Source organism: Equus caballus, chromosome 1, assembly GCF_041296265.1.
Source record: "Equus caballus isolate H_3958 breed thoroughbred chromosome 1, TB-T2T, whole genome shotgun sequence".
NCBI classification, from domain to species: Eukaryota; Metazoa; Chordata; class Mammalia; order Perissodactyla; family Equidae; genus Equus; species Equus caballus.
The window spans coordinates 29,121,525-29,142,051 of NC_091684.1; the positions used below are offsets into that span (position 1 = coordinate 29,121,525).

At 42.2% G+C, this 20,527-nt stretch overlaps 1 long non-coding RNA gene across 2 annotated transcripts in view; it reads right to left on the reverse strand.

Annotated features, from left to right (window-relative positions):
- Nucleotides 1-1,135: 1,135 nt before the first annotated feature.
- The window catches only part of LOC106782032 (uncharacterized), a 33,019-nt gene continuing 13,627 nt past the window's right edge, over nucleotides 1,136-20,527 (reverse strand). The window contains exons 2-6 of one of the 2 annotated variants that reach the window (XR_011421695.1): nucleotides 16,266-16,391; nucleotides 6,120-7,074; nucleotides 4,358-4,591; nucleotides 3,358-3,569; nucleotides 1,136-2,054 (exon numbers count right to left, since the gene is read on the reverse strand). This is a non-coding gene — a long non-coding RNA (uncharacterized lncRNA). The remainder of the gene's footprint in view (nucleotides 2,055-3,357; nucleotides 3,570-4,357; nucleotides 4,592-6,119; nucleotides 7,075-16,265; nucleotides 16,392-20,527) is intronic. The other variant, XR_001378866.3, reaches the window with a different exon arrangement.

The following is a 20,527-nucleotide window of genomic DNA, read 5'->3' on the forward strand; positions in this document are numbered from 1 at the left end:
AGGAATGAAAGAACTGATGAATGGATGGATGGATGAACTACAACTTAGAGTTCCTGAATGGGGTCGAGGTACTCAGTCTGACCTTAGACCCTTCCTTTTTGACCAGCTGCTGCCTGATAGTCTTGCAATTACTCCCATTATTTGAAACCTCTTCACTGCAACGTGACCTTGCTTATGTGAGTTTACCTCTTTGAGACTCAGTTTCCTCGAATGCAATATGAGAAGGTAGGAGTACATGATCCCTTCCAGATCCCTTCCAGATCAAATGTTACATGAATCCATGCTGCTTGCAAAGGAGAAGGAATTTTCCAAGCACTGTGTGCTTGTGTGCGGGGAAAGCACCAATGGTGTTGGTGGTTGCAAGAGATTTTCAGAGACTCCAGCTTAACTCTCTAACTCAGGTTGGCAAACTACAGCCCAGGGGCCAACTCCCTCCCACTGCCTGTTTTGTATGGCTCACAAACTAAGAAGGTTTTTAAAGATTTCTATTTTTCCTTTTTTTCTTCCCAAATCCCCCCAGTACATAGTTCTGTATTTTTAGTTGTGAGTCCTTCCAGTTTTGGCATGTGGGATGCTGCCTCAGCATGGCTTGATGAGTGGTGCCATGTCCACGCCCAGGATCCGAACCCGTGAAACCCCAAGCCACCGAAGCAGAGCGTGCCAATGTAACCACTTGGCCACGGGACCAGCCCTAGCAAGGTTTTTTCACATTTTTAAATTGTAAAATTTTTAATTTTAAAATTTACATTTTTTACATTGGGGTAAAAAATCAAAAGAAGAATAATATTTCTTAACAAGTAAAAATCATATGAGATTCAAACTTCAGCATCTATAAGTCAAGCTGTCCTGGAACACAACTGTGCTCATTTGTTATGCATTGTCCATAGCTGCCTCTGCACCACAACAGCAGAGTGGAGCAGTTGTGACCGAGACTGCGGCCCTCAAGTCCTAAAATATTTGCCATCTGGCCCTTTATAGAGAACATTTGCCAACCCGTGTTCTGACTCAACAACACTCAATGGGCTCCCCCTATCCATAACAGCGCTGTCCGATAGAAATATAACGTGAGCCACAGAGGTAATTTAAAATTTTCTAGTAGCCATGTTAAAAAGTAAAATAAACATGATTCTAAAAATTAAGAGTAATAATATATTTTATTTAACCCAATCTATCAAGATGTAATCAATATAAAATTATTAATGAGGTTTTATATTCTTGTGTTCATTCTAAGTCTTCGAAATCTGGTGTGTATTTTGTGCCTATGCCACACCTCAACTTGGACTAGCCATATTTTAAGTGCTCAGTTGTCACATATGGCTAGTGGCTACTATACTTGACAGCTCAGAGTTAGAAATCAAGCCCAAACTCTTTGACATGAAGTTCTAGGCCCTTCGTAATTTGGCCTCAACTTTATTCCTAGCTGCTTCCTCAAATGCTAGCCAGACCGATCCATCCCATGCCTCCTAAATTAGATACAACACTTTCCACCTCTACTTCCTTGCTCTCTCCTTTCTTTCTTTCTTTCTTTTCTTTTTGGTAACAGTTTTATTCAGATATAATTCACATCCCATGCAATCTATCCATTTAATGTGTACAATTCAATGGTTTTTAGTATACTATGTTATGCACCATCACCACAATCAATTTTAGAACATTTTCATCACCCCAAAAGAAACTCCATACACTTTAGCAGTCACCCTCATTCCCCACATCCTCCCTCAGCCCTAGGCAACCACTAATCTATTTCTGGCTCTAAGAATTTGTCTGTGCTTGACATCTCATATAAAGGGAATCATACAATACATGATCTTCTGTCCCTGGCTTCTTTCACTTAGCATAATGTCTTCAAGGTTCATCCCCGTTGTAGCATGTAACAGTTCTTCATTCCTTTTTATTGCTGAATAATATTCCATTGCTCCTTCTTTTCTGGTATGCCCTCTTCCTCCAACAACTTTTCTTCAAGAGATTGAGCCCCAGGGCCCCAGTGAAAACTCAAGAATGAAGAGAAAAGCCTGCCCGTCTTAGTCCACAATGTTTAAGATCAAACACAGGATCTGTTCAGATTTTTAGAGGAAAAAAGAAGATAAAGACTTTGTGAAATCACTACATTAGTAACAAAATACATCATTTTTCTTTAAACCAAAAAAACCACAAACCAAAATATGGTCTAAAGGGAGAACTTCAGATCAAACTGCTGATGACTCTAGAATAGTATACTGAGTGAGCCCGTTCAATGCACCAGTAAACCGAACACGGCAACCCAGCCTCAGCCGAGACCCCACAGTAGAGGCCACAAGAAGTCTGACCTCACTTCCAACCTTCCTCTGTCAGACACTCCGGCTGAGCTGACTGACTGGTCTGCTGACAGCTCCACAGGCAATGATCCCCATGCTCCATACATTCACAACAAGAAAAAAACAAACCAGAAACACCTACTAAACTCCAACCCTTCTTCCTTCAGCTCCTAGGATTATGTTCCAGGTGATTCTGACTCCTCCACCCCCCCACCCCCATGGCCTCGCCCCTTTCCTCTGGCTTAACCCCATGTTCAGCCACAGCTCTATCTTTCCTTCTCCTCTCCTGATTTCCCCTTTCCTACTGCTCCCTTAACTCTTCCCTTTCCTCCTCACTCTCCATCCAGCTTTTAGTTTCTTCTCCTGTTATCTCCCTCCTCTTCTCAAACTCCTCCCTTCTTTTCCACATCTTGGTTGCTCCCCTCTTCCCTCATATCGCCCGACTGCCATCACTTTTCCTCTTCTTTTGTTTTTTTTTCTCTCAGAATGTGCCACGTAAGGATGTGGAGCTGAAAAGCCCCTTAGGCTCATCTCACAGGAGACAGCCAAGATCTAGGAGCCAGATCCGAGGCTGAAATGTGGCTCCATCACTTAGGAACCGTGGTGTGGAACTACGAGCCAATTACTCAACCTCCCTTATAGGATTAACGGTATATAAAATGGCGTACGGTGAGCTCACAATAATCACTCCTCATCCTTTTTAAGCTCGCACTGGAAAAGAGAGTAGGAGACCCTTCCCCACAGGTCGGTCCCAGAACCACCAGTCACCTCTGCGATCTTTCCTTCACACTTCCTCGTTTTGGTCCCTCCCCCGTCCCCACACGCATTCTTTCTCTCTACTTCCGGAGGCCGTTCTTACAGTCTCCCCATCTTTGCTCTTCTCCCACCCTCTGTGCAGCTCCGCTACTCTCCTCTTCTCCTCCCACCTTCCCAACTCTTTTCCAGGCCCCACCTCAAGCAACAGAGCCTTACTGTGCAGGCACTAGGGACGCCCTGCACCATTTAAAGTCAGGTGGCTCCTCAAGGCCCAGGGTCGGCCCAGCAACGGACAGACGGGGCTCACCTGAGTGCCTTCTGATTGGTTGGGCCTCTCAGCCAATGATTTCCTGGTTCCACTGCCCGCTACTGCGCAAGCGCTTTCCAGTCTCACGGGCCAGTCCTTTGAGATCTGGCGCGCGCTTTTTGATGGGGCCGAGCCCAGCTTGAGTTTTAAAATTTCTCCTCTTCCTCCTCTTTTGTTAAGTTTTCGGTGTTATCCTGGTGCTGCTAAAGAAACTTTTGGAAGTACATAAAAGTGAAAGCACACGGTTTCTTCCAAAGCTGTGCCCATCTCCCTGATCGTAGAGTCCAGGTGGGAATGTGAGCTACATATATATTATTGTTAAAATATTGGGATACTGCTGCAACAATAATAGAAGTAGTGATAATAATGGGTAAATTTATTGATATTTTCAGTGTGCACTATGTTAAGTGCTCTTTATGTTTAGCCCTGGCACTGCCATTATTCTCAATTACAGATGTGAAACTGGCCTTACAAAGGCTAAGTAATCGCTCTAGATCTTACACTTAGTAAATAAGTGGTAGAGCCAGGATTTCAATCCGGGTCCGACTCCAGAGCTCGTGTGCAGCCTCTTGGCTGTACAGGGTCGTTCTTACATGCAGCATCTGTTGTCCCTCTGCCTTGGGACAGATGCCCTAGATGGTAATGCTCCTATCGTTAGAAGATGGGAAACACAAGTCAGGACTGAGTTAACGCCTTTGCAAAAGGCCTATTAGGCCTGACTGAGAGCCAGCCATCCTGACTGAGAGACATCCCTTCTCCAGGGATACCAAGGGCTGGACCACAGAGGCTGCCCCTGAGGATGAGGGGCTCCCCCGGGAATCAGTGACCCTGTAGCCACAGCTGCAAATGCTCACTAATAATAACAGTGATCATCTGTAGGGCATGGGCTAGATGCCAGGCAACTTATTGATGTTATTTCAGTCAGCCTCATAATAGCTATACAAGGTGGGTGAAATGATTTGCCAATGCCAGTGTTGTTAGGATTTGAACCCAGGCTTACCTGATGCTGGAAGCTGTGGTATTTCTATCTTGCCTCTTGCTTTTCTGTGAAAATGTAATAGTCACTAAGAGTGAGCCTCTGTTATGTGCCGGGTCCTCTGCTGGGACTCTTACATATATTCTTATCTCCTTGAGTCTGCACAATAATCTCTTCAGAAAGATATGATATTTCCCTTTTACAGATGAAGCAGCTGAGGTTCAGAAAAGCTCGGTAACTTGCTTAAGACTGCATAGCCTGTAAGGAGAAACAATATTCACACTCTGATTGTTTGACTCCTAAGCTCATGCCCTGTCTGCTGCCCTGTGCCAGGGGGCAAAGTTTTGCTCTGCATTGAGGGTTTGGACCAGAGCTGGCTTCAGCTGTGTGAAATTTCTTCAGGACCCCACGTTCTTCCTCTGATACCCTCTATGGGGTGAACTAGGGCAAGACCCTGAGAGGAGGCTGCTGTTCCTCTTTCTGTGAGGGGGTCATAAGGAAACTCTGTGATGTTTCCATGGTTGTGCTTTAGTTCCCCATCCTGTGCATCGAGGTCCTGCTGAGCCTTTGGCTCTCTTGATTTTGTTTAAAAGAAAAATACCCCATGCCATAGACTCACAGGGGTGGGAAGGACTTTGAAGGAGAGTTACTAGTACAACCTTCCATTCGATGCTTCTCTGTGCCCCCGTTTCTTCCTCTGTCTCTCAGGATTTCACAAGACCTTGGGTAGGAGAGGTAAAATAATGGCTGTGGGAGCATAAGAACTGGAATAAATAGTTTATGGTTCTGAATACTCTAGATCAGTAATTCTCAAAGTGTGATCTGGGGACCCCCTGTGTGTCCCCAAGATTCTTTCAGAGGTCTGCAAGGTCAGAATTATTTTATAATAATACCAAGATGTTATTTGCCTTTTTCACTCTCGTTTGCTCACAAGTATACGGTGGAATTTTCCAGAAGCTACAGATTATGGGATATCACAACAGACTGAATAAAAAAGCAAATATGAGAATCATGGCTTCTATGAAGTCAGAAATTAAATAGATTTGCAAAAATGGAAACAATTCTACTCCTCTCACTAATTTTTTTGGGAAAATATAGTTATTTTTAATAGAAATATTTATGTCATATGGAATGAGTTTATTATTTTAAAAAATGAATTAACTGTCTTTTCAAAGTTCTCAGTTTTAATTTCTAATATGGTAAATATTGATAGATATAAACCACATGAAAAAAGCTCTTTGGGGTCTTTGGTATGCTTCAAGAGTGTAAAATGGTCCTGAGACCAAAAAGTTTGAGAACTGTTGCTTTGGATCATCATTAGCATCACACTGACATTATATTAGGCCTAATTGTGAGTGGTGCAAAAGAATTTCTAGAATCACAGTCCTGACTAACTGGAGTTTCCAGTGAAAAGTGCTAATGCCAGCCAGGTCCTCTCACCCCAATGGGACCCAGAGACCACAGCATAAGAATCTGAGCCAGAGTCAGGCTAGGCCCTACGGTGTCAATCACAGCAAAGAGTAAATGCGTTTGTGGAAACGATTTAAAGATGGGATTTATTGGGTATTTTTTTTCAGCCTTATTGAAGTATAATTGAAGTACACTAACTTGCACAGATTTAAAGCGTACGGCTTGATCAGTTTTGATATGTGTATACACCTGTGAAACTATCACCACAATCAAGATTACAAGCATTGTCATCACCCTCGAAAGTTTCTTTGTGCCCCTTTGTAAGCCATCCTTCCCTCCACCCATCCCCAGACACCGCTGATCTGCCTTCTATCACCTTAGATTAGTTTGCATTTTCGGTAACTGTATACACGTGGAATCAGACAGTAAATGCTCTTTTTGCCTGGCTTCTTCCACTCCGTGTGGTGACTCTGAGATTCTTCCATATTGTTGTGTGGGGGAGGAGATTTGAACTCTAGCTCTCCCACCTCCGAATTGCATGACTTTGGGGAAAATACTTTTCTGCTCTTCAGAGAGGAAGCAAAAAATAATTCCTATCTTGCATAGTTGTGAAGATAAAATGAGGCAATATAAGTAAATAAAACACTTAGTTCAGTTCCTGGTAGTTCCTGGGTGGCTGATGCATGGTAGTTATTTTTGAATATAACTTTCTGGGATAGGAATTAAGGAGGGTAACTAGTACAGCGTGGGGTTGGGGGAGAATCTTGTTTAGACTAAGTTGATCCATAGCTCAGGTTTAACTATTTCTTAAAGGTTTCTCACTTGCACACCCCAAACCTCCACACATGCTAACCTAACCAGGAAATTTTTCTTTGGTGAGGGCTGGGGACATGGAAATTTGTAGCTTTGAAAGTCATGCCAATTTGGAGTTACCCTGTTGGAAAAAAACAAAATCCCTCCAGGCTGCTTTGAAAATGGAAAAGGTGTAGTCCTTTTTCATCCTCGTTGATTCCAAGTCCAACTGGCCAACTGTGGAATGAAAATCCCTGCCTGGGGATGGGGCAAACTTCAGAAAATTCTTGGCCAGGAAGTGGGAGATTGAGGTTTTCTGTGTGATCCGTGGCAGCTGAGCCTGAGTTGGGGCCGTAGTGGTCAAGCAGAGGAGTTTCTCAGAGAATCCAAACGGGTTCCCCAGCTTCTGGGCCTTTCTAAGTGCCAAGGGCCATGGGGACCTGTTACAATCATGTTGCATTTGCTACTGGCAACTGAAGCTCCTTGTATCCTCATGCTGCTGGGAGGGAACTGCTTTTTCCTAAGCCTGAAGACACCGTCTGAGAGAAAAAGAAAACAAAGAGGACATGAGAGAAGAAGAGAGGAGGGAGGGTGAGAGAGGGCTGAATTGATCGCCGTCTGTTCAGGTCTAGCTGGAAAACACAATGAAGTGAAAAGGCTTCTTGGTTGGTGTGCTTTTCTTCATTTTTTTCCCAGGGTTTGAAGTGGGGAGGGAGGGATGGGAAAAAAGAAAGGAAGAGGTGGAGGATTGGCAAGGCCTGAGGAGAAGCAGCACGGGGCCCTCAGGGTTGGGGAGGGGAAAGTAACTTGGTGATTCTGGGACCCTCTCAGGTCACCCCCTTACTGGCCAATTCCTTCCTTCCACAAGAGACTGTGGCTCAGGGTGATGCTGCCAGCAGTGCATTTCGAATGAAGAAAAACCAAGCAGCTGAAGGCTGTCCATCTCTGCCCTAGAAAAAAACACCACATAATGTTTCTTCCGGTTGGGGGAGGGCTGGCTGTTGATGTTGGTTTTCTTTTTTTTCCTGTATAGAGTGTTTGCAAACTTTTATTGAGCTCTTACTTTGTGCCGAGCATTCTCCTAAGTGCTTTATAGGTGTTATCTCAATTAATCCTTGTAACAACCTTGTGTGGCGTGGGTTCTATTGTTATCCCCATTTTACAGATAAAGAAACAGAGGCTTGGGAAGTTTGAGTAAAGAACTTAGGTCACGTAACTAGAAGGCGGCAGAACCAGGCTTCATCCAGAGGTGTGTCTGAAGTCTGAGCCTGTGTTTCGAAGCACTGCACTACGCATGTATTTAGATATCGTCTCTTAAATAGCTCACATTTACTATAACTCTGGAGGGAGGAGGGTTGGAGCTGCGAAGAAGCTGGATGATAGTCATGTGCAAAAGCAGCTACAATACAATGTGTTATGAGCCATACTAGCATGTTGAAATAAATGCTTTGGACACCAAAGAAAAGAATACTTATTTCTATAGACCTGAGATGATGAAATTAACAAAACCCTTTTACTTTTTTATTTTTGTCTTTAATATGTGACATTTTAAGAGGTTAAAAGCTCAAGCTGCAGAACTTACTGCCTGGCATCAACTAGGACTGTGACCTTGCTCAAGTTACTTACTGTCTCTGGGATTCAAGTTCTTTATCTATAAAATGAGGACACATTCATTCAACAAATGTTTACTGAGAGCTGTTTTATGTCAGATGCCGTTTTAGGCAACAGAGATAAATTGGTGAACAAGACAGACAAGGACCTTGTGCTCACAGGGCTGACATTCTGGGGCGAAAATAATTGTACCTACCTCATGGGGCTGATGCGTCTGGAACCCCCTAGCTCTTCACTCCTATCCTTTCTTGCCTCGGCTCAAGTCCCATTTTCTCCATTTCCAGAGAAATCTTCCCTGATCTGCCTGACCAGGGCAGTTTCCATAGGACCATGGACCTGTCCTTTATGATACTTCCCATCATCGTAAGTTGTTTGGTTCTCTGATTAAAGTCTGTAAACTCCTTGAGGTCAGGCACAATTTGTGATTTCCTCTTTTATTTTGTTTTTAGCTCACCAGTGACAGGTTCATATTCGGCTCTCATGAAATGCTTGTTGAATGAATAAATGAAATGAGATAATGCATGTAAAGGACTTGGTGTGGCCCTGGCACAGTCAGCATTAAATGAAATGCCATCTTCTATTATTACTTGACATTTATATTTCTTGATTTGACGACAGAAGTAAGCCCCATCTTCACCTACCTGCCTTTGACATCTTGTCCTGAGTAATGGACTCTGTGGGTTGCCTGCCTAACTGCCATTGCCACTTTCTTCCTTGTTGTTAGACCCTGGATGTTGTGTGACTGTTCACCCTTCCCCCAGACTAGTAAGTGGCACAAGTGGGGTTTGAATCTAAGCAGTAGGCTCCACACCTTGAACTTTTAACTTTTTAAAAAGTCACAAATTGGTAAATATATGCAAATCATGTATCTGATAAGGAGTTAATATCCAAAATTTCTAAAGAACTTCTGCAACTCAACAACAACAAAACAAACAACCCAGTTAAAAACTGGGCAAGGGACTTAAACAGACATTTCTCCAAAGAAGAGATACAAATAGCCAGTAAGCGCGTGAAAGATGCGCCACATCGCTAATAGTTAGGGAAGAGCAAAACCAAAGTGGGATACTACCTCACACCCGTTAGGATGGCTGCTATTGAAAAACAACCAAAAACTCCCCACCAAAAGCCAGAAAATAACAAGTGTTGGTGTGGATATTGGGAAATTGGAACTCTTGTGCACTGTTGGTAGAAATGTAAAATGGTGCAGCCACTATGGAAAACAGTATGGCGGTTCCTCAAAAAATAAAAAATAGACTTACTGTTTGATCCAGAAATTCCACTTCTGGGTATATGCCCAAAAGAACTGAAATCCCAGTCTCAAAGAGATATGTGTACAACCATGTTCATAGCAGCATTATTTGTAGGTAGAAGCAACCCAAATGTCTGTTGATGGATGAACGAATAAATATAACGTGGTATATACATACAATGGAATATTATCTAGCCTTAAAAAGGAAGGAAATTCTGATATAAGCTATGATATGCGTAAACCTTGAAGATATTATGCTAAATAAGCTAGACACAGAAGGGCAAATATTGTACAATTCTGCTTGTATGCGGTATCTAGAGTAGTCAAATATATGGAGACAGAAAGTAGAATGGTGGTTGCTAGGGGCTGGGAGAAAGAAGAATGGAGAGTTATTGGTTAATAGGTACAGAGTTTCAGTTTTGTAAGATGAGGAGAGTTCTGTGGATGTGCGGTGGTGATGGTAACACAACAGGGTGAATGTACTTAATGCCATTGAACTGTACATTTGAAAATGGTTAAGAGGCTAAGTTTTGTTATGTGCTGTTTTCTACCACAGTTTTTAAAAAGTTGATCAACAAAATTCTTTTCAATTAAAAAAAAGTCACATATTAGTCTGGGAATTATATTTCAATATAGCTGATGTACATATGTACACGTGTGTGTACATATATGTGTATATAAAGTCACATATTAAAAAAAAAAGTAAAAGGAGTTTCTTAACCTCATCATCCCGGGTCTGCAGGCCCACCAGTCATGGCAATCCCATTGGTCTTATTGGTGATTTGTGTACAGGTGGGTATGTGATGAGATTCTGGCACGTGGGACATGAAGGTAAGTCTGCTGGGGGGCTTCTGAGAAAAGTTCCTCACTGATAGAGAGAGATGCACAGGAAGATAGGGCCTGTCCTCTGCTAGGTCTCATCTCATCCACATAGGATATCTAGGACTGCAGCAGCAAGTTTGGAACCACGAAGGGTACTAATGGAGACAATGTTGACATGCCCAGGATGTCAGAATTGAAAAATGCTTCACCCAAAATCACGACATCATTGAATTTTAAATTAAACAACTCCAGGGCCCTCCTTCTTCCAGACTTCTTCTTATATGAGATTATAAATGTTCTTTATTGTTCAAGCCATTTTGAGTTGGGTTTTCTGTAACTTGTGGCCGAAGACATCCTAATAGATACAGAATATCATAAAATCAGGGCTAGGATTCTCTGGCCCTTTGAGTGCTTTTCCTTTATGCAGCCTCCCCCAAGTCAGAATACATCACATTTTCCTCTCCCAAGGAAGCTCTGTTCCTTTGACAGCAAGAGTTGGCAGGAGTCCCAGTGGAGGCTGCAGGTTTGTGGCAGCTGTGGAGGTGCACCACTCAGATGGCCCTTCAAGGAAGAACTTGCCGGGCGGCTGCCCTTTTGAGCCGAGCCCGTGCTCCCCATGGTCGGCCCTCGCTAATGACTGCTAATGACTGAGCGTAGTGAGGGTACCAGGGCCTGGCCTTCCTGCCCAGCGTAGGACCCCTCTAATCAGCAGTCTTTCCTCCAGAGCCTTTCCTGCCCAGTTCTGCTTCTTCCCTCTTTTATCTTTCATAGGCGTTCCCACCCCCCACCCCAAACTGCTTGCACACCTCACCCTGTCTCAGCTTCTCATTCTGAGAGGGCCCAATTGATACAGAGTTGAAGATCAGCAATGACTCCTTTTTGAAGGATTTGTGCAGCCGGGTCTGAAAATAGAAGGCCTATTTTCTCCTTCTTGTCATTCTATATCTTTATAAACATATTCCTAATATTTTGAGTTGCAGGTCAGGAGACACTCAATTATTTAGCAATTGTTACGTGCCTGTTCACTCTGGCATTGTACTAGAGGCCTTGCATTCCTGAGCTCCTTTAATCCTCAGAGCAATCCTGTGAGATGGGTCTAAGTATTATTTAACAGAGGACGAAGCTAAGTCTTGAAAAGTTAGGTGATGTACCCAAGGTCACCTCGTCAGAGAGTGGCAGATCTCATTTTATTCAGAGACCCGTGCCTCCCTGTCTAAAACACTTCCCCTACTTTGATTAGTCTCTTCTCCTCTGCCCCACTTTACTGCTCTCTGAAATTACAGTTTTATACGTTTATTGTCTGTCTGTCTGTCTCTCTCTGAAAGGGAATCTTTGCAGGGCAGTGGTCGTGTGCAATTTACTGCTGTATCCCCAGGACCTTGAACAGTGCCTGGTGCTGAGCTGTGCTCACTGAGTGGGTGCAAAAAGGAAACTAAGCTCATCTTTAAGACCTGTTTATATTCATTGTTTTAAATAATAATATGCCACATTTGAATAACACTCTGCAGTTTACAATGTGTTTCCACTGTCATCTCATTTAATCCTTACAGAAATCTTTGAGGTGGGCCTGACCATCTTAGTCCTTCCTCAGGGTCTTCTCACACTCGCTGGTCCTTCTGCCTGGAATGCTTTCCCCTCAGTTCTTTACCTACATCACTCTCTGCCTCCTTCTATATCACTTCCTTGGGGAAGCTGGCCCTGATCCTGCAGCTCAAGTTAGGAACCCATGTTACACACTCCCTTCATAACTTGTAAGTCTCTTGTAGCCCTTATCACAATGGTAGTTAAATAGTTATGTACTTCTTTTATGACTGGCTCCCCCACTAGCCGAGGATCCATGAAGACAAGGTCTTGCCATGCTTGTATATGTCATATGCCACTGTTCCTGACACACGGTGGTGCTCATTATATGTATGTGTACATGAATATGTATATATATATGTATATGTATAAAATGAATTATTTCCACTCAATAAATGGCGAAATCAAAACTCCATGGTCTAAGCCACGGGCTGGAAAACTTCTCCGTTTGTTACCCACAGTAAGAAATTTATTGTTCATCATGACCCAAGGAAACGCACCTCCACACTCACATGTGATAGTGCTTATACTTATTGTGGACTAAGCATTGATATTTTCTGTTTTATTCAACTTGAATTCATTAAAAAACATTTAGTTCCAATCTATTTCATTGATTTCATGACCAACTAATGTCTGAACAACCTTGAGTGACTTGTTCAAGGTCACCTAACTAGTATAGTGGTTGAATCCGGAGAATAATCCAGTATCTCCCACCTACCACACTGTGCTGGGTTTCTTGCCCTAAGACAAAACTATCACAAAAGTCTTGTGTCAGTTTTGATAACTAAAGAATAAATTTGGGGCTGGCCCTGTGGCCAAGTAGTTAAGTTTGTGCGCTCCACTTGGGTGGCCCAGGGTTTCGCCAGTTCACATCCCAGGTGCGGACATGGCACCGTTCATCAAGCCATGCTGAGGTGGCGTCCCACATAGCACAACCAGAAGGACGTACAACTAGAATATACAACTGTGTACTGGGGGGCTTTGGGGAGAAGAAGGAAAAAAAGACTGGCAACAGATGTTAGCTCCTGTGCCAATCTTAAAAAAAAAAAGAATAAATTTGTTCTATTTTCAGCCACAATTAAGGTGATGCTAGTCTCACCACATGCAGGCGTTTCAATCTGATTTGTTCAGATACCTCAGCTCTCTGTAATGCAGCTGTCCAGAAGGTTCTTCCTAGAATCTCCAAAGGGAATGATTTAGCCCTAATGGGTGGCACACCCAGACTTGCTGGAATTCTCATCTGAATTACACCAAACATTAACATATGGACAAAGGCACATGGCATATTAAATGATTTACTGGGGTCAAAGATCAAGTCAATGGCAGGCCTAAAGTTAACCTGCCACACACCCTCGGAGTCTGCTAGGCTGAGACATGAGGAAGCCTCGGCTAAGCAGGGCTGTCAGCCTGGCCCTGGTCAGCCGTCAGCCAGTTAATCGACAACGGCACCTTCTTTTCCTACCAGAGGGAGGTTTGACTTGAACTCCTGGGAGACCTGCCTTCTTGGAATCTAGATTTCTCTGCTTCAGAGTCTACTTTAGCTGGCATTGGATGCAGAAGCCTAGAGAAAGCTAAAATTTGTTTATTTGTTCTTTTATTCTTGGATTTATAATTTGACCTAATATACTGTATGTCTGTACATGTGTTGATCTCAAAAAATGTTTGAGCTTGCCTGCTTCTCAGGCCATGTTGGCAGGCAGCTGTTAAAGCCATCAGTGATGTTTGCTTCCAGTTACAAAAGAAAACATTCTCTATTTGAGACTATGTTGTTGTTTTTTTCTTTCCTGATTTAAAAGGGGAAATATGTTTCCCAGTAGACATGTGGAGCTGTCTCCATCCCCTTCTAGGGCTGAGAATGACTAAGAAACCTTTTCGGCACACCTGGTTCATCATCTTTCTAATATTCATACTCTTTTTCTCTCCCCGTGGAAGTATTCTTAGGGGATTTGGTTTGAAATTATTTGAGCAACTGGGCAGGTTTCTCTCCCTTCCCTGGGGATGGCAGTTTATGGTTCAACATCTCTCTCAAACTCTGGTGTGTTTTTAGCTAAGAAAGAGTCAGGTTGTGTCCCATTATCAGGTGCATGGATGAAATAACTGCTGATGGGACCAAGAAAACATGAGTAATTCTAACCTCTGCCCAGAACTTTTGAAGGAATGCGTAAACCCTGACCTTGCTTTGGTGCTTTGGAGAGACCATCTGGGGAAAACTTCATTTCCCAAAATATATATGAAATTGAGAGTTCCTTTGGCTGGGAAGTAGGAAAAACCATATGGCAAATGTGGGGTTCGCATATGCAAATATTTGTTTCAGAGAAAATGACTTAAACACGATAAGTACACTTTTGAAGGTCTGGCCTGTACCCTGGGGAAGAGCAAGGAAGGAGTTGGAGGGAAAGAGGAGTGAAGGACAGAGAAGGCAGACAATAGCTGGGAAACAAGACACAGGCAGTATGACTTGCTGGAGGTTGGGGGTGCCTTTGGAAGTGTCAGACCAAAGTTCAGTAATCAGCTGGAAGCAAGAGAGGCAGGAAGGTTTGAAAATGAGGAGTGGAAGCCTGCGGGGAAGATGCCGCTACCTAAATGAAAGAGGCTTGGAGGAAAAAAAAGACTTCACAAATAGTACCTCCGAGGAATCCAGGGATGGTTAGAATCACTCAAAGGACAGCTTTGACTCAAAATTAAAGATGAGGTCTGGGACACTGCATGAAAGGCCTCAATAACCCAGGACTTCTGACTAAAGGATGTAGTCAAGTTGAAACTGCTATTCGCCAAGCTAGTGTGCTGATCACCTGAACCCATTAAATGGTATCTTTTTTAAAATTTCAGATTCTAGTTGTTCATTCCCGGTATATAGGAAAGCAGTAGATTTTGTATACTGACCTTCTAACATGGAATCTCTCTCCATTTATTTAGATCTTCTTTTCTTTCTTTCATCAGTCTTGTGTAGTTTTCTACTTATAGATCCTGTACATGTTTTGTTAGGTTTATACCTAATTATCCGGGAGTTTTGGTGCTATTGTAAGTGGTATTGTTTTTTAAATTTCAAATCCCAATTATTCATTGCTGGTCTTTAGGAAAGCATAAGAAATTAGACTTTGATCTTAACTGCCATTTTAAGCTTGTACCCAAAAGACACTCTTAGTAAGGGAAAGCTGGGGCAGGATGGGTCAGTAATCACAGTGTCCCTCTCCCCATCTTTCCCCGCTTCCTCACTCTGTAAATGTTTGTTTATTTCATTTGACTGAGTTGATGTTGTGTTAAAGGACAGCTAGGGAGGAGGGGGTACTGTTGAGAAATAAGCGAAAATGTCTAAGTCTCAAGGTTAAGATCTTTGGAGGAGAGATGTTTGAACTCTCAGTGTTTGAGACAGAATGGTGAGTGTGGGAAAACTAGTGGTAACAGTGTCATGAGAAAAGGAGAGAGGGCTTCACCAAATGATGTGGGTAAAGACGAAGACATATTATGCCTGGGGTTACATGCAACAATCTACCAAAATAGTGTGTGAATTGAGATCATACTCCGATTGTGGCCCAGAGTAATTAGATGTAATTAAGTCATTGCTGTGTTAATGTTTATGGAAACGTTTCAGAAAAAAACAAGCTCTCAGATGAGAATAGTCTCTGTGCAACTTGGGGTTTGTTGCTGACAGGAGGCTTGATGGTTGTGAGGAGGTGGGGCTTTCAGTGGAATTCGGTTGAGAAAAAAATGAGAAGGTTCTATAGCCCACTTTTTATCCCCCAGTGCTTAGCAAGGTACCTGGGAAGTAGTTCTTAACAAATATATGTTGAACAAATCTGGAAGCAACTCAGCAAAATTAACTTTAGTGCCCAAATGTCCAAGGAGGGCAGGGCAGAGATGAGTTTAAGCAATTGTTATTAACAGAATTGAAGGTAACAGGTAAATCAAGATTCATGTGGCTTCCAGGGATTTTTACTGGGACAGAAGGTAGACTGACATTCTGGACAGAAAGGCTGTTGCTTACTCAATGACTGAGGTAGCCAAGAGACATGGCTTTCCTTTGGATTGTAGGTAAACTGTCTGTGGATTCCCATCTTCCCGCAATCTGAAGACTGTCGACTGAGCTGTCAGAGAATGAACTGTGTAGCTGGGAGATGCACTGGTGTGCTGGAGGACTGTGTAGTGATAGGATGACCCTCAGAGTCTCTTCTAACCAGGATGACCTTGAGCTGTGGTTGTGCCCTTTGCTGGAGGGACCCTAGCTCATGGAGGGTGACAGCAGGGGAAGAATCCTGGGAGCCAGAGCCAAGGCCTTGGAGCAGAAGCTCCTGAGGCTTAAGGGGTGGGGGCAGAAGGTCACCTAAGAGGTAACAAGTAAAGTGGGAGAACCATTTCTAAGAAGGCTGCTCTAAGTCACAATTAAAGATATAAGGGAAAAACTCCTTCCCGCCAAAGGCCCAGCTTCCATTAAGGGTCCCAAGGAAATCATTTACACAAGGTTCTCACCTGGAACATTTCCCTGAGAACTGGCATATCATGTACAATTCTTTCATGTCTCTGCAAACACTAAAGAAGTTTCTTTAGGTGGTTACTATACCCAAGAACACCACCATTTTCTTCTTAGGCAATGACCTAAAATTTAACAATAATATTACTTCAGAGAGCGACAAATGTTAACAGTTAAATATTGAGGGAGGTTTTATTATGTGAGGCCAAGAGCATGGGCTTTGCAATCAGTAGGTCTGAGTTCAATTTTCACTTCTGCCATATGCTAGCTTTGTGGCCTTGGACAAATCACTTGACCTCTCTGAGTGTCTGAGAAATAGGGATGTAATAACCACAATATCCATTCTGTTGAACTTACAGGCTATTACTGCAAGCAAGGAAATGCTATACATTAATTATGATTATTGTTGGGGCAAAATTGGTATCAGCGCTCCCTAAAAATTGCCCCAGGAGAGAATCCATTCAGAAGGACTGACATGGTCCTACTGATACAGGCAGATCATAAAGTGTAGGGAGAGTGAAAAGGGTCAGTCAACAAATATTTATTTACCATCTACTATGTATAAAACATTCTTGATGCAGAAGGGGAAAGGTGAGGGGGCAGAGAAGTAGTAAGCATGGTTTCTGTTCTTTGACGGGCTACCTGGAGAAGTCAAATACACAGTAAAAACTATGACCAATATCAGGCGGTGTAGACCAACGCCAAATGAGTAGTCTAGTCAGAGAGTGCTAAGGATTTTCATGGCAGGGCTTTCAAGGGGGCTAAAACACGAGTTTGCTTTGATGGATGGGTGAGATTCAGATGAGAAAGGACTTGTCCAGAAAGAGAACAGGTGGGAGCAAAGGCTCAAAAGCCAGGATAAACAGGACATTCATGTCACCCATCAGACACTCACTACACCCTTGCATTGTGCTAACTTCTTTTATATGCCGTTGTCTAGTTTAACACACGCATAATAATACGGCAAATTAGGCTTTGTCATCCCTGTTTTACAGATAAGGGAACTGAGGCTCAGCAAGATTAGGAATTTTGTCCAAGGTCATTTAACAAAGAAATCACAGAGCCAGGGTTCAAATCCAGATTATCTGACTCCAAGTCTAAGGGTCATTCCACAGCACATGCTGCTTATTTGAGATTTAGCAAATAGTTCACTCTGGATGGAATGGAAGGTTTCATGCTGGGGCAATAAGGAGGGAGAGGTCGGGGGAAATCAGAATGCTGAGCGGTCAGCAAAGGCGTTTGTATTGACCTCGAAGCCTGTGGGTGGCAGAGGTCTCTGAGTATGAGATCAATGTAACTAAAGTTTGCCCAGGATTTCCAAGTCCAGGGCCCTGTGGGGGCATAGGCTGTACCAACTAATAATTAGGTAGTTCAGGAGGGAGAAAGCTACCACCTTGTTATTTGTTCCTGGATGATTCCTCTTGAATTAGTTTTCTCTGTTGTGTTATTCCTGGGTGCTATAAAATACTTCTGTAATTTCCACCCCAGAGAGAGCATCATATTTCAGTAATGAGCAAAGCGAAAGAGATTCAGATTGGTCCTGCATCCAGTAGCGAACTACAGAGAGGAAAGTGCTCACATGCAGAACTATTTTAGCACCCTGAGTACCACTGAATCAGGCTTTCTAGTAATAGGCTTCCACATTCTTTTCCTAAGCTGAAGGTTTCGATGGAGGTCAATGGTGAAAGACGAATTGCGGGAGGGCTAACAGACAATGCCCACTCTTTGCATTGTGTGCGGGAATTTCTCCACTGATTAAGTAGTAGGTTCCTTGGGGTCTTAAGTGCGTAGCTGCAGTAGCAATTCTTTCTGTCCTCCAATCCCTCTTTTAAACTAAATTCTAAAATGGCTGTTGATCTTCAAAGCTTTAAAAAATGTACATGCCCTATGACCCAGCAATATCACTGTTAGGAATTTATAAGCCAATTTAAAGCAAAGTCAGGAATGTGAATATGGAATGCTCTTTATACTGCCAAAAAATTGAAAACACCCAAATTTCCAATGATAGGGAATTGATTGAGTGGATCATGGTATATCTTACTCAGTGGAATGCTATGCAGTCATTAAAATGATATTGTTGAAGAATATTCAATGGCGTAGAAAAATGTCAAGGTTATGTTAAGCTACAGTTGAGGCCAATTTTTAATTTTTAGAAGTATATAACCACTTCACACCTATAAGGATGGCTATTATGAAAAAAAAAACCAACAGAAAACAAGTGTTGGTGTGGATTTGGAGAAATCGGAACCCTTGTGCATTGTTGGTGAGAATGTAAAATGTGCAGCCACTGTGGAAAAAAGTATGGTGGTTTCTCAAATATTTAAATATAGAATTACCATTTGACCTAACAATTTCACATCTGGGAACATATACAAAATAACTGAAAGCAGGGACTCAAACAGCTAGTGTTCATGCACCAGTGTTCACAGCAGCGTTCTTCGCAATAGCCAAAGGCAGAAATAACCCAAGTGTCCACTGAGGGATGAATGGATAAACAAATTGTAGTACATACATGCAATAGAATATTATTCAGCCTTTAAAAAGAGTAAAATTCTGACAGATGCTACCACATGGATGAACCTTGAAGACATTGTGCTAAGTGAAATAGACCAGATACAAAAGGACAAATGTTGTATGATTCCACTTATATGAGGTAGCTAGAATAGTCAAATACATGGAGACGGAAAGTAGAATAGTGATTACCAGGGCCTGGGGGTGGGGAAACGAGGAGTTATGGTTTAATGGGTACAGAGTTTCAGTTTGGGAAGATGAAAAATTTCTGGAGATGGATAGTGGTGATGGTTACACAACAACGGGAATGTACTTAATGCCACTGAACTGTACACTTAAAAATGGTTAAAATGGTAAATTTACCATAATAAAAAATTGTTTAGGGGCCGGCCCCATGGCATAGTGGTTAAGTTCAGCATGCTCCGCTTTGGTTGCCTGGGTTTGCGAGTTTGGATCCTGGGCCATGCTGTTCTGGCTACCCACATATAAAGTGGAGGAAGACAGGCACAGATGTTAGCTCGAGACTAATGTTCCTCAAAGAAAAAAGAGGAAGATTGGCAATAGATGTTAGCTCAGGGCTAATCTTTCTCAGCAAAAAAAAAAAAAGAAAAAAATTTAGAAAATTATATGTACAAAAGACTATGTGGAAGTCTGGGTAGCAGATTATAGGTGATTTTATTCTTTTCTTTTTAGTTATCTGCTATTTAGTTTTTTAAATCACTTAAAATTATTTTTAATTACATGAGAATTATATAAATACATTCTCCTTGTAAAAAAGTAAAACATTACAGATAAGGTTAAAATCCCCTTTGATCACCTTCCTCAATCTCATATACATGTGTACCTGAACCCACTAAAATTATGTGATTGTTTTATACATATAATTTTTGTAATATCAGCTTTCAACTTTTTTTTCACTCAACAGTATTTCTTAGACATGTTTCTGTGTCACTCTTTTCCAGTTTCGCTCTTTTTAATTGTTACATATTATTCTATAGATGGATACACTATAGTTTGTTTAGCCAGTTGCCCATTGATGGACATTTAGGTTCCTTAATTTCAGTTTTTTGCTATTATAAACAATGCCGCTTGAACACGATTTGTCTTTTTTAAATTGATTCTAATAAAGTGTGTTACATTTATAAAGAGCAAAAGTATTTTAAAATATTAAAAGTATTTATTGTTTTAATTTGAGCTGGAACAAAGGCAATGACTTTAATTCAATACGTGCCCCCATTTTTCTAGAGGTCACAGTGGCTCAAGACACACATATTCCCTAACACTGTTGATGTGTTAGGAACCAAGTGATAACGCTTGGCCTCCGTTATTTTTTTCTCACAGAATTCAGGGTAGTATAAATCCATCAACTCCCCAACTTTAAGGATCCATTTGAAAACTGAAAAGACCAACAGCTGCTACAGATAAGAGACTGAATCCCACTCCTTCTGAAACTTCAAATCAAAGGAAGTGAGAGCTGGGGAAAGATTTTTCAGCCCAGAGAGTGAAGGAGGTGATAAGATAGATATCTCAACTCTCGTGGCACATCAAAATTCTCAGGTAGAATTAATATAATTTGATCCCTTGGATATGCAACCACATTAGCTCCTGTCACTCCCTGATCTTCAACTCCTAACCTTATACTTGGGATGCTGGAGACGTTAGAATTAGTGACGAAATCTGCAAATTCCCAGCACCTTCTGCTTAGAGCCATGTCATCTTTAACCAAAGGTGCAACTGAGTGTAAAATAAG